The sequence below is a fragment of the Natator depressus genome, chromosome 3 (assembly GCF_965152275.1).
Source record: "Natator depressus isolate rNatDep1 chromosome 3, rNatDep2.hap1, whole genome shotgun sequence".
NCBI lineage: Eukaryota > Metazoa > Chordata > Testudines > Cheloniidae > Natator > Natator depressus.
In genome coordinates this window covers 99,066,736-99,080,883 of record NC_134236.1, presented here as the reverse complement: position 1 = coordinate 99,080,883, position 14,148 = coordinate 99,066,736, and the positions used below count along the sequence as shown (strand labels likewise).

At 45.3% G+C, this 14,148-nt stretch overlaps 1 protein-coding gene across 1 annotated transcript in view; it reads right to left on the bottom strand.

Moving 5' to 3' along the window:
* Window positions 1–14,148, bottom strand: part of LAMA2 (laminin subunit alpha 2) — a 472,624-nt gene that overhangs the window by 349,295 nt on the left and 109,181 nt on the right. The gene's annotated exons all lie outside the window — the stretch shown is intronic.

The following is a 14,148-nucleotide window of genomic DNA, read 5'->3' as shown; positions in this document are numbered from 1 at the left end:
AAAACATACTACTGTTGTATTACTTGAAAAGTTGGACAAAGTAGCTTACTCAAAGTATCAAGAAATGATATTATAAGCAATCCAAGCTCTCCAGTGACTGACAAGTTGGACATTATTTGAATCACACCTGCAAATTATCTGTGCAACTTCTTACACTCTATTTTCATCTCCATGGCGGAACATTACCCATCTTGCCTTGCATACACTGTAAAATTTGTGTTACATTTTCACTGTATTATTGTTCTATATAGGTTCTTAGACCACTTTCATCACAATTATATCTGAGCACTTTCCAACAGGCAACAAGACTGACATCTGTCACATGTGGTTTGTTCTCTCTCTCATCCTCTCCTCAGGGAGAGAATTGTGTGTGCAGTATTGTTTTGATAGTTGTTGGGTTTTTTGTGTGTGTGTACAATGTACATACTGCTATATGTATTGCACACTGAAAGAAAAGGAGGACTTGTGGCACCTTAGAGACTAACAAATTTATTTGAGCATAAGCTTTTGTGAGCTGCAGCCCACTTCATCAGATGCAACTCACGAAAGCTTATGCTCAAACAAATTGGTTAGTCTCTAAGGTGCCACAAGTCCTCCTGTTCTTTTTGCGAATACAGACTAACACGGCTGCTACTCTGAAACCTGTCGTACTTTGCACATTGCACACTGTGATCCTCATTCAGCAAAGCACTTAAGCATGTGTTTGGCTGAATCAAGGCCTATAAGAGGAACCCCACAGCAAGCAATAAAGATTATAAATCCTTTGACGGACAATCATTCAGTAAAGTCTACTCCCCTTTCCACCAAATGCTGATCGAATCCAGTGAGCTGTAGGGGGAAAAAAATGATTTGCGGAGGCAAACTGATGTGGTGGGTTGAGCTTACACATGAACCTTCCATGCTAGAAAGCAGTTTGCTTCCTCAAAACTGCCGTTACTGCAATGTAACGAAAATAAACACAGGTGGAAGTAGTTTGGATTGGGGCATTGACAGATCTGTCTGGAGATTTGCACCAATGTCTGCCTGCCTCTTGCCTGGTTCTAGACAGTGTAATCGGCTGCCAATTTTAAAGAGAATAAACCTAACCTCAAAATAGGTCCTTTGCCAAAACAGATCTTGAAATTATTGCACATTTATGAAACTCGTTTGGTAATGACTCTCTTCCTTTTCCTTGATGTACTGTGCTAGCTGAATTAATACAACATCATACAGCTGATTCCTTTTGATCTGCTAACTCTGTTCTCCTGACGGTCCCTGCAATTAACCTGTTTGCCATTTAATTACAGAGCGCAGTGGTCATGGTACAGTTATCTTTTGACATAAGTTAGTGACTCTCTGGCTCACTTTAAAACCATGTTAAACATATTGCTCGAGTAAGGCATCCAATTAGTTAGTAACTTGTCCAGTTTGTACAATCAGTCAATCAGGAGCTGAGATTTTATTGAGTTTGCAGCTTGCTGCTTCTTTACAGATTACAGCCCATTTTCATTACATTTTAAAATCTATATTGTTATATCCATTGTATTTTTATTCAAAGTGTTCAGTGATATTTATTGCTCTCTACAATAGGGTTGCTTGCTACAGACAGTAAGCGTTGCAAGTGCAAATGAATTGTGAACAACTGTAGAACCGCTTGACTTACTGCCTCCTTATTCCATGTTGAGGCTGCGTAATGTTAATAACATAAAAGCCAGTGATCAGTTAGCCACAACATGAAGACTGGCACTCTGCTTTGAGTACAACAACTAGCTTCCTCAAATGGGAGCCCAGCATAAGAAGAGAATATAGTACTGTACGAAAAGAATTCCAGCACATGATCTGGTGAAAATAAACCCTGACAAGTAATGGGGAAGGTGACAGATAGCAGCAGAAAAAGACTACAGCATGCCTGTCTCTCGCTCACTTTTACAAATATACATTCACACTATGTTGTAAGCATTCACACACAATATTTTATTTATACACGCACTTGATATAGGCACATGTATGTTGTGGTGTTAAATTTACACACATGAACTACTTTGAAACCTACTAGTGAAAATGCTATATAAGAGCTAGATATTTATTATTATATGAGGCAGAGCCTGGTTAATCATTATTTGTTAGATGTTTTATTAAACAGACACTGTTAAGGTCCCAGCGGTTCAGAGAGAAGAAAACTTGTCACTTTCAATTCCCTGCTTGCTCATAAGAATGGAGCTGACAGGAAGAGCACAGAAGTTGCACAAAATGTATGCATACTTCTGCCACATACCCAGCATTTGGGGTTTGTTGCTATTGAGTCACCCAGCTTTGGAGCTCGGATTTTATCACAGTTGATAAACACATATTTGAATACTGTTTTACGTAGCCAGCCCTTCTTTCAAAAGGGTGTTGGTTATTTTTTCATTTAGGTTGACATTTTAGAACAGGAAGTGTAATTTTTATGGGGCAGATCACAGGTTCTCTCTCTTGACAAAAGCCTGTTAGCCTCAGGTGTTGATTGCCAGAGAGGCCATTTCTGGAGCCAAAATGATAGTAATCTTTCCTACAGGTTGGGCTGCATTTGTGCAATTTAATATTAAGTTCGTTGTTATGCTTTTGAAATATTGAGAAGCAATGAACGTATTTTTCCTAGGGTGCACCTTCTGTGACTCCCAGTTTGCATTTTGAATTTTGGATGCAGAAGACATTGCCAAGTCCCAAAGAACAGCACCCAGAATCTATGTACTTAGGGTGACCAGACAGCAAGCATGAAAAATCGGGACAGGGGTTGGGGGGTAATAGGCACTTATATAAGAAAAAGCCCCAAATATCAGGACTGTTCTTATAAATCGGGACATCTGATCACCCTATATGTACTGCAATTTATTTATACGTTATTTGGACAAAATATGAACCTGCTTTTAAAGCCAGATATATGGTTATCCTGCTTCTTTCCCTTGTGCAGATGTATGGGGTCAGGCATATGGAGCCTTCATGGCTTAGTTTGGGCGACCCCAACATGGCGGAGAGTGGCATGACTCTATACGAGCATCATCAATGATGTTAGCCTCCTCAAAAGGAGCAGGAAGAGGTAGGATCAGATGTCTATCCCCTACTCCTTTTCTGGAGACTACCATTAGTGGTGCTCTAGCATGGAGCTGTAACTCCTCTCAGCCATGTTGAGTTGGTCCAAACTAAGGGGTGATTCTCTCCTTCTGCACCACCCAGCAGGGTTTTCCAGGCACACAAGGTTGTTCACACTGCAGCCTTTCACAGGACAGCAGCAAGTTCTCTCCACAAGCCACAGAAAGAATTCAAGCTCTCCTTGCAGCAATGCCCCTCTCCAGCCACTCCCTCCCGAAGCACTGCTGTGCTTTTAAGATGCAGTCTACTTGTAAGTGTGCTGGAAGTGGGGAGCCTTGCCATTTAGACTGACTCATAGCACCCAGGATGTACCTTACTTTTCTGATACAAGCACGCAATTCGAGCAACCCACAAATGGAAAGCACTGGTTGGCTCGAGTCTTATAAAAAGGTCCTTTGAATTTAAAACGGAGATTTAAACACATTTGTGGTACTGATACAGACTGTTTACATTTTGCAAAAGGTTCACATCACACTCTCCCTCCAAAGCCAGTGAGAAAGAGGCAAGAGAGCCCTACATACTGAGGCTCATCTTGTTGAGTTTCCTCCAAACTGTCTCTCAGAAGGAATCTCACCCAGCGAGCTCCAATAAAGAGAAAGGAAAATCTGGAAATCTGCAGAAAAATTCCAGCTTTGCAGCCCTAAAGACCTTTGCTGCTTAGGGACAACCCTTTGATACCACTCTGTGGACCTGATTCCTCACTGCCTGGATCCGTAGGTAGTCATCTGCACCTGTGCAAAGAAGGTTTAACGTACTACTAAATAAGAACGAAAATGTTTTATATCCATTTGCACAGTGCATGTAAAACTACCACATGTGGTGCCAAGTGTTGGAGAGTCAGGCCCTGTAAGTCAAGGCTCACCTCTGTCAGCCTGGCTCTCTCAGCCCGCAGGCTGGCAATGGACAAATTAGTCATGCCTTCCCCTGTTTCCCTCCCTCCTGCCCTTGGCAGAGAACAGCTTCACTGTGAAAAACCTGCCAAATTCTGACAATTAGGCTGAGGGGCAGGAGAGGAAGGAAGATTTGTGGTTAAGCCACTGACCTGGGACTCAAGGGATTTGGGTTCAATTTCTGGTTCTGCAACAACCTCTGTGTGATTTTGGGCAAGTCACTTGGTCTTTCTGTGACACAGTTGCCCATCTGTAAAATGAGGATAAAGAGGGGGGTCACATGCTTTGTTGCTTCTGCAGGTTGAGCTCACTGCGCACACCACGGGCTCCTTGCATCCCTCCATTCCCTGCTCCACAAACTCCCTGTGCGCCACCCTCTCATCTCCTTCTATGTCAAGGCTTCCCTGCAATGCCTTCATGCCATGGGTTCTGTGTGGCCCCCCATTCCCCTTTCCACCACATACCAGGGTCCCCCATTCTCCTTCCACCAGAGGTTCTGTGTGCCCCCTATTTCCCCCACTGACAGTGATTCTGTGTGCACACCCCTCCCCCATAGTCAGGTCTGCACCAACCATTCTCTGGGGGTCCCCCATAGGCATTAGGGTAATACAAATAATAATTTCTTCTTCCTCTTATACTAGGGCCTCTGGGTGCCCCCCCCCACAACTCTCTCCCAGGAAGGTCTCCCATTCTCCACCCTCCCACCCACCATGAGCTCCATATGCTCACCCCATTGCCCACACACCATTCTTCTTCTCCTCCTTTCTTTCAATTTTCAGCCTGTCGACATTTTAAAACCCTATTGGGAAGATGGACAGAGCTGAGATGGGAGATGATGTTATACTGGAAGGTGTTAAAGAGTGCCATGAACTGGATCATTGGTCTGTACACAATTACGGACCTTGTTGAAGCTGATGTGTCTGCTAGCCATATGCCAGGGGCTGTGAGTGTCCCCCACTTTCCCCTTAAGATTTTCCAATTTCCACAAAATCAGTAGGATTCTGCCCATTGATGCCTAGAACATCCCCCAAATTTTTGGACTTGATTAGCTGCAGCATTCAGAAGTTATCACAATACATCCAAACAGAGAAAGGCCACCAAGTTGAGTCTAAGGCAAGGGTGGGCAAACTTTTTGGGCCGAGGGCCACATCTGGGTGGGGAAATTGTATACAGGGCCAGGGCAGGGGGTTGGGGTGCGGGAGGGAGTGCGGAGTGTGGGAAGAGGTGCAGTGTGCAGGAACAGGCTCAGGGCAAGGGATTGGGGCAGAGGAGGGGTATAGGGTCTGTGAGGGGGCTCAGGAAAGGAGGTTGGGGTGCAGGAGGGGTGCGGACTGTGGCAGGGGGCTCAAGGCAGGGAGTTGCGGTGCAGGAGGGGTGTGAGGTGCAGGCAGGGGTCTTAGGGCAGGGAGTTGGGGGGCGGGGTGCAGGAGGGGTTCGGGCTCCGGACCGGCGCCACTTACCTAAAGTGGCTCCGGCCTGGCGCCGCTTCCCTAAAGCAGCTCCAGGGTGGCACTGGCGTGCACCAGGGCCAGGGCTGGCTCCCTGCCTGCCTGCCCTGGCCCCACGCTGCGCTGCTCCAGGAAGCGGCCAGCACCATGGCCCTGCACGGCCCCTAGGGGGAAGGGGGGCACAGGGCTCTGCTTGCTGCCCTTGCCAAGCCTCCAGGTACCTCCCCCGAAGCTCCCATTGGCTGGCCAATGGGAGCTGCGGAGGGTGGTACCTGGAGGCGGAGGCAAAGGCAATGTATGGAGCCCTCTGCCCCCTCCCCCACCCCCGGGTACCAGGGATGTGGTGCCGGCCACTTCTGAGAGCAGCGCGGGGTCTGAGGCACCACGGGGGGGTGCAATCCCGCAGGCCGGATACAAAGCCCTGAGGGGCTGGATCTGGCCCATGGGCAGTAGTTTGCCCACCCCTGGTCTAAGGCCTCACAAATTTGCAGAGGTGAAAGTAAGCCGGTATGGTATGTTACGGCGTACCGGCAAGAACCAGTACGCCGTGCTGAACCGATCCGGCTTCCCCAGGCTGGCGATTTAAAGGGCCTGGGGCTCCCCACTGCCGAAGCCCCGGGGTAGCGGCGGCAGGGCTCCAGCAGTGCTTTAAAGGGCCAGGGGCTCCGGCCGCTGCGGGGAGCCCCAGGCCCTTTAAAGCACTGCCCGAGCCCCAGGGCTCCAGCAGCGGGGCTCCGGTGGTGACTTAAAGGGCCAGGGCTCCCCACAGTGGCCACAGCCCTAGGCCCTTTAAAGAGCCGCCCGAGCCCCGCTGCCGGGGCCCCGGGGTAGTGGAGGCAGAGCTCCGGCGGTGATTGAAAGGGCCTGGGGCTCCGGCTGCTGTGGGGAGCCCCGGGCCCTTTAAATTGCCCCTGAGCCCTGGGGCTCCCAGCCGCCTCTGCAGCTGGTAGCTCCAGGGGTAATTTTAAGGCCCTGGGGTTCCCAGCCACAGCCCTGGGACCTTTAAATATTGATTTAAAGGGTCTGGGTATTTAAAGGCCACGGCCTCTTCCGGTTGAGGCCAAGCCCCCCTGCTCAGGACTCTGGAGTACCAGTAAATCCTTTAAATTACTTTCACCCCTGCAAATTTGGTCAATAATCCTTCCCTCCCCAAAACACCCACACCCTTGTCTATCTTGTCTATTTAGACTGCAAGCTTTTCAGGGCTAAGACTGTTTCTCACTATGTGTTTGTACAGTGCCTAGCACAATGGGGCCCTAGTTTTGTTTGGGATCTCTTGGTGCTACCATAATACTATTGTCTCTAATACTTATTATGTGTCATAATGTCACAGAGTAACTGTTATCCATTTTATTCCCTCACATCACAATATGCCTACACATTAATGGAGCCCTGACTTCACTAGCTGCTGCTTTGAATCCTCAACAGGTTCTTCATGAGAAGATAAATATGCTGCAAAAGACACGGCTCTCCCCCATCCACTATCTTCCTCATTTTATTTTGTATTTGCTGCTCTCTATGCCTCATTACAGAAGGAAACATAAGGACCTAGATTCCAAATGTTTCTCCTTTGTCTACTTAAGACTTTCTCGGTACACCTGGACTTGTAAAATTCACCTCAATGAGTATCAATGGAATGGACATCTTGGCACGATCCTATTACCTACTTACCTAGAAGAGCCTCTCTCCCTATGCTACAAGACCACAGCTGAGATCAGCAAAGACACCTGATCTGGAGCCCCATTCATAAAAGGAGAAGGTAGCCAGTGCAGCATATTTTCTGTAAGGATCCCTCTCAGCTGTTCAACTCACTCCCAGCGTGGTCCAAAACAGTCCTAGCTGGTTGGCCTTCAGCACCCCCTGCAAAACCCAGCTGATTTTCCTAATTGTGAGGGGCTGGGAGGACTCTGGTGGTAAATCAAATATGTTAACTATCTCTTCAACCTTTGGATGATTATATGTTAATTGTTGGGCACAAATTGGTGGTGGTCTCTGGAGCAGTTTACTAGCATAACTATTTTTAAAATGTGTCAAGGAGCACCTACTGAAATCTGTTTTTTACAAATGTGGATACGAATCCAAGTAAATACAAAAAATATCTTTCATGTTAATCTTCTAACCACTCTAACATATGCTATTTTGACATTTAGAACATATTTTTTGGTTTTATTTTGTTTTTCACATAACCAGTTCATTGCAAATAATTGCAGTCAGACCAATCCCCTAGACATTGCCTTTAATTTGGTTGATAGCAGATGGCACGGGGAGGTTCATAGAGAAAGCCTTACATTCAGTACTAAGAAACACTTGATTGTACTATATATGTGTATGTATTATTTAACATTTAGACTGTGGTAGCACCTAGATCACAACCAGGTCAGCATCCCATTTTGCTAGGACCCGTACAAACAGACAGAAAACAGCAGTCCCTGCCCCCAAAGAGTTTACTATATATGGTATTCATTAATATTTCATAAAGCACCTAAAGGTTTTGTTACCATTTTTTTCTTAAAGAAAGTTCTACGGAAACCAATGTCCCCATGCTTTCTTTTAACACACAACTACTGGACACAGTGTACTTCCTTCAATCTTTTTCTCAAAACATTTCTCATCTCTTCAAAGCAGCAAAAGAAAACAGTCTGCCTAAATGTGTCAAACTTTTCAAACCAGTCTTCCTAGTCTGCAAAGTACTTTGAAATCTTAATGCAAGCAAGCAAAGCTGTTTGCCACTGAATTTGTATTAAAAAGACAAAAGAGAACATGCCTATTTAAGATGTTCTAAGAAGTGTCAGTGGGGGGAAAAAAGAGATACTTGTCTGTTGTAGTACTAAGCTATGCTAGTGTGTGGGAACACAGTGGGTAGAAAAAAACTGGGACAAAACAAAACAAAATGTTGCAGCAAAGAATGGCTTCCAGCTGTGCCCCATGGGGAGTAACTTAATGCACTCGATCCACAATGTAGATGAAGAGTTTTAGACAACTGGAAAATAACTCCAATTTGAAAAAATAACTGTCCAGACATGACAGTGCTTGCAGACTGGAAAAATTGACACTAAACTCATTTACACAGCTGCAAACAAAATCAGAGAGCACATACTGTAGTTCCAGTTCACGTTTGCTGCTCTAACAGTTCATATAGTGCAATGAATAAATAGTCCCACTCTCTTCTCTCCCTCAAAAGAAAGTGGAAAGTTGCGAGAGTTGTTTTGTTTGCTTTAAAATCCCAAGCAAATTTCTCTCTTTGTACTGTAGGACAATACCTTTTTTAAAATAGTATTTTCGTCTTCAAGTCAAAATACATAGCATGAAACTCAAAGTAACAGGTGTTTTCTAACACTAAACAAGACTGCTCACAATGCTTATAACTAGTGGGGGCATCTGGAAAAGGAACTATTGATTATCTAGTGATAATTTCTAGTACACTTCTATGGCCCCTGAGATCCAAATATCTCAAAGGACCATATAAACTTTATTGGCTTAACCATACAATGCCTCAGGTACCACAATTTTACAGACTGGGAACTGAGTCACAAAGAGATACTGGGTCACACAGATACTTGATCACCACACAGGAAGTCTGCCACAAAGCTATGAAAAGAACCCAGATCTCATCTCTCAGACCTGTGGCAGCAAAATGGATGAAATCTCGTCCCTATTGCAGTCGATGACAGAACACTCTATGAGTTCAGCACACCCAGGACTTTACCCAATAACCCATCTGTGATGGGGTTGTCATAAATAGAAAGGGAAGGGTAAACCCCTTTAAAATCCCTCCTGGCCAGAGGAAATCTCCTCTCACCTGTAAAGGGTTAAGAAGCTAAAGGTAACCTCGCTGGCACCTGACCAAAATGACCAATGAGGAGACAAGATACTTTCAAAAGCTGGTAGGAGGGAGAGAAACAAAGGGTTTGTGTGTCTGTCTACATTTTGTCTTTGCCGGGGATAGACCAGGAATGAAGCCTTAGAACTTTTAGTAAGTAATCTAGCTAGGTATGTGTTAGATTATGATTTCTTTAAATGGCTGAGAAAAGAATTGTGCTGAATAGAATAACTATTTCTGTCTGTGTATCTTTTTTGTAACTTAAGGTTTTTGCCTAGAGGGGTTCTCTATGTTTTGAATCTAATTACCCTGTAAGGTATTTACCATCCTGATTTTACAGGGGGGATTTCTTATTTCTAATTCTATCTTTATTAAAAGTCTTCTTGTAAGAAAACTGAATGCTTTTTCATTGTTCTCAGATCCAGGGGTTTGGGTCTGTGGTCACCTATGCAAATTGGTGAGGCTTTTTACCAAACCTTTCCCAGGAAAGGGAGGGTGCAAGTGTTGGGAGGATTGTTCATTGTTCTTAAGATCCAAGGGTCTGGGTCTGTAGTCACCTAGGCAAATTGGTGAGGCTTTTTACCAAACCTTGTCCAGGAAGTAGGGTGCAAGGTTTTTGGGAAGTATTTTGGGGGGAAAGACGTGTCCAAACAGCTCTTCCCCAGTAACCAGTATTTGTTTGGTGGTGGTAGCGGCCAATCCAAGGACAAAAGGGTGGAATATTTTGTACCTTGGGGAAGTTTTGACCTAAGCTGGTAAAGATAAGCTTAGGAGGTTTTTCATGCAGGTCCCCACATCTGTACCCTAGAGTTCAGAGTGGGGGAGGAACCTTGACAGGGGTATTTACCCCATATCAGACCTGAAGGGGTTAAGGTGGCCCAGAAGAGGCCAATTAACCTTTACAGTTGCACCTGAAGGGAGGCCCTGAGATTCATAAATACTAATTGCTGATGGAGCCTAGTCGCGGGCGGGGAGACAATGATGAAACAACAACAAAGATTGGGCAAGAAATATAAAGAGAGGAAGTTGTAGTAGTGAGGTGGCTATAGCAGGGAGGTCTGCAGTTACTCTCTGGGAGCAGAGAGAGTGGGGAGGAGGAAACCCAAGTGGGAGAATAAGTCTGGGATCCTAGCCCTGGAAGAAGGGTCACCCAGGGGAGTTGCAAAGAAAGAAAGACTGAGAAGGCAGGGTAGGAAGCAACCCAGGGAACCAGCAGCATGGATGGTGATTGTATAGACCTTGGCTACTGGTTATAGGGTCTCTGGAATGGAACCCAGTGTAGAGGAAGGGCATGGTTTCTTCCTCCCAGCCACTGGGAAGTGGTGCAGGACTGCTGGAGGTGCCATCTGGACAGCTGGCCTGGCGAGACTTTGATACCTCAGAAGTGGGGTGAGCCATACAACAACACAGTCAGAGCGAAGTCACAAAGGGGAAGCACCATGAATTATGGGGAAAGAGACTACTGCACTGATGGAATGACCATCAGCACAAGGGGCCATTGTGATGGGGTGGGGGTTTCCGTCCAGTGTGGGGTGAGTACACACCGTCCCTTGAGAGCCCATTTCTTTGGGGTAGGACACCTGATGGTCTTACACTGATAAGATTGTCCTGCATCACAGGCCAATAAGGCCTAATGGTCAGAGTCAGTAGCAACTCTCTGGTTCACAGGGTCAAGACCTAGTGTTCCGAGCCTATAGGGGGTCTCTGATTCGCAGGGTCTCAAGGCCTAATGGCCGGAGTCAAAAGTGGTTCCCTGGTTCGCAGGGTAAGCAGGCCTAGTGGCCAGAGTCTCTGAGGAGTCCCCAGGTGGCAGGGTAGGCAAGCCTGGCAGCCAGAGTCAATGAGGTGTCCCTGGGCTGCAGGGTAGGCAGGCCTGGTGGCTAGAGTCAATGAGGCATCCCTGATTCACAGGGTAGTGGGCCGCCCCCTGAGGGGAAGGTGGCAGCCTAGGGTGGGGGAACTGGTACCTCCCTACTCCACCGGATCCCAGCTCAGGACCCTAATAGTGGCAAAGGGTTCCACCACTGAGGTCAGCGGGGATCCAACCACAACACGCTGCCTATGTCCGGGACTATGGCTAGTCCCCCCGGGCTACTTCCTGCCGTGGTTCTGGTGGCTGCAGTTATATGTGCATGGCAGGTGTGGAAAGCAAGCCCTATGTAATTTACCTTTATTTTTTTCCACTGGTTTCTGCAATACTGAAACATCTTTCCATCAAAAAAAAGGTGGCTTCACTGCAAATTTTCAGAATTCTCCAGGGCAAAATTTTCTTGTTCATAGGAACAAGAACTCACCTGTTACATCTATGAAGCCCCCAAGATTTTAGCAAAAATGATTAAAGAACTTGGCCCTGTATTTCATAGTAGCAACACACGGGATGGGCTATTACCAGCAGGAGAGTGAGTTTGTATGTGTGTCTGTGGGGGGGGGGGGGGGAAGGGTGAGAAAACCTGGATTTGTGCTGGAAATGGCCCTCCTTGATGATCACTTTAGATAAGCTGTTACGAGCAGGACAGTGGGGTGGGAGGAAGTTTTGTTTCATGGTCTCTGTGTGTATATAATGTCTTCTGCAGTTTCCACAATATGCTATGCATCCGATGAAGTGAGCTGTAGCTCACGAAAGCTCATGCTCAAATAAACTGGTTAGTCTCTAAGGTGCCACAAGTACTCCTTTTCTTTTTTCTTTTTACGAATACAGACTAACACGGCTGTTACTCTGAAACCACACATTTTAGTGTATATTCAAATATGAGTTCTCAAGCATACTTACCAAACTCTGACATGCAAATACTTGTAAAGTGGAATCTGGTACAGCACTAGTCAGAATGCTACCTATTTCCTACATTTGCTTTCCTTCCAAACAAAAATGTATTCCCTGCTCCCAGTTTGCTATCTAAACTATTGGTTTATACTGGACTTCACAAAATACTAGTTACTGTGCTGGAATAACAGGCTTCCTTGAGAGATTTCAAACAGTTCTGTTTTTGATTGGGCTGGAAAGAGCAGAGGAACAGTTTGCTTATGGGAAGATGCAAGGGAAAATGACAGCAGGGAGTAGAGATGGGAAATTTTAAATTAACTGAGCTTCATCAGTATGGGTTCAGTTTGAGGGCTGGGTAAACATTCAGGTCATTTCCTATTTGAACTGAACTTATTCACTCATTATTCATTCATATAAAATTAAAAAGGTCATGGAGTTTTTAAACTAAGGCCTGGGGGAAAGCCAACAGGTGCAGAAGAGCATGTGATTTGGACAGATATATCTCTTAGGGGAGGATTTATTAAAGGGGATCTCTATATCCTAGCAACCAAGAGAGGACAGAAACTGACAAAGTACAGATAGGAACTCACAGGCTCAAGACTTTAGGCCAGAAGGGACCATCATGATTATCTAGTCTGACCTCCTGCACACTGCAGGCCACAGAAGCTCACCCACCCACTCCTGTAATAGACCCAAAACCTCTGACTGAGTTACTAGAGTCCTCAAATTATGATTTAAAGACTTAAAGTTACAGAGAATCCACCATTTACTTTAATTTAAACCTGCAAGTAACTTGTGCCCCATTCTGCAGAGGAAGGCAAAAAAAACCCAGGGTATCTGACCCATGAAAAATTCCTTCCCACCCCAAATATGGTGGTCAGTTGGACCCTGAGAATTTCATCAAGACCCACCAACCAGACACCTGGGAAAGAATTCTCTGTGGTAACTCAGAGCCCTCTCCACCTAGTGTCCCATCACCAGCCATTGGAGATACATGCTGCTAGCAGTCGCGGACCAGCTAAATGCCATTGTAGACAATCTCATCAGACCATCCCCTCCAAAAACTTGTCAAGCTCAGTCTTGAAGTCAGTTAGGCTTTTTGCCCCTCACTGCTTCCTTTGAAAGACTGTTCCAGAGCATCACTCCTCTGATGGTTAGAAACTTTCATCTAATTTCAAGCCTAAACTTGTTGATGGCCAATTTGTGTCCACATTGGCGCTTAACTTAAATAACTCCTCTCCCTCGCTAGTATTTATCCCTCTGATGTATTTATAGAGCACAATCATATCTCCCCTCAGTCTTCTTTAGGTTAGGCTAAGCAAGCCAAGCTCTTTGAGTCCTGAAAAGGAACAGTCAGACAAACAAGTCCCATTCAATTATTTCACATGAAGGCAAAACTAAATATTGACAAATTTGATAAGTGCTTCTCTACAACAGCAAGAAGCTAAATACTAAGATGAGTGAACTTGCGTGCCTGGAATTAAATGAGGATATTGATATAATCAGAGGTGCTGGAACAATTCTATAGTGGGGGTGCTGAGAGCCATTGAACCAAACTGTAAACCTTGTATATAATGAAAACCACGTCAAGCCAGGGAGTGTGGCAGCACCCGAGCACATCTAGTGCCAGCACCTATGGATATAATAGGCAACACAGAAACTTGGAGGAATGATCATAATCAATGGGTCACAGTAATACTAGAGTACAAAATATATAGGAATGACAGCAGACTGTGCTGGTGGGGGAGTAGCACTGTATTTGAAAGAATGCATAGAGTCAACTATAATTAAAAAATTATGAATCAAACTGTACCATAGAATTTCTATAGATAGAAATTCCATGCTTGAATAATAAGAGTACAGCGGTAGGAATATACCATCAACCATCTGACCAGGATTGTAATGGTGATTATGAAAGGCTAAGAGAAATTACAGAGGCTACAAAAACAGACAACCCGGTAAAAATGGGAGATTTCAACTAGCCCCATATTGACTGGCTACATGTCACCTTAGGATGGGCTGCAGAGATTAAATTTCTGGATACCATAAGTGACAGCTTCTTGGAGCAGCTAGTTCTGGAACCCACAATGGGAGAGGCAATTCTTTATTTAGTCCAAAGTG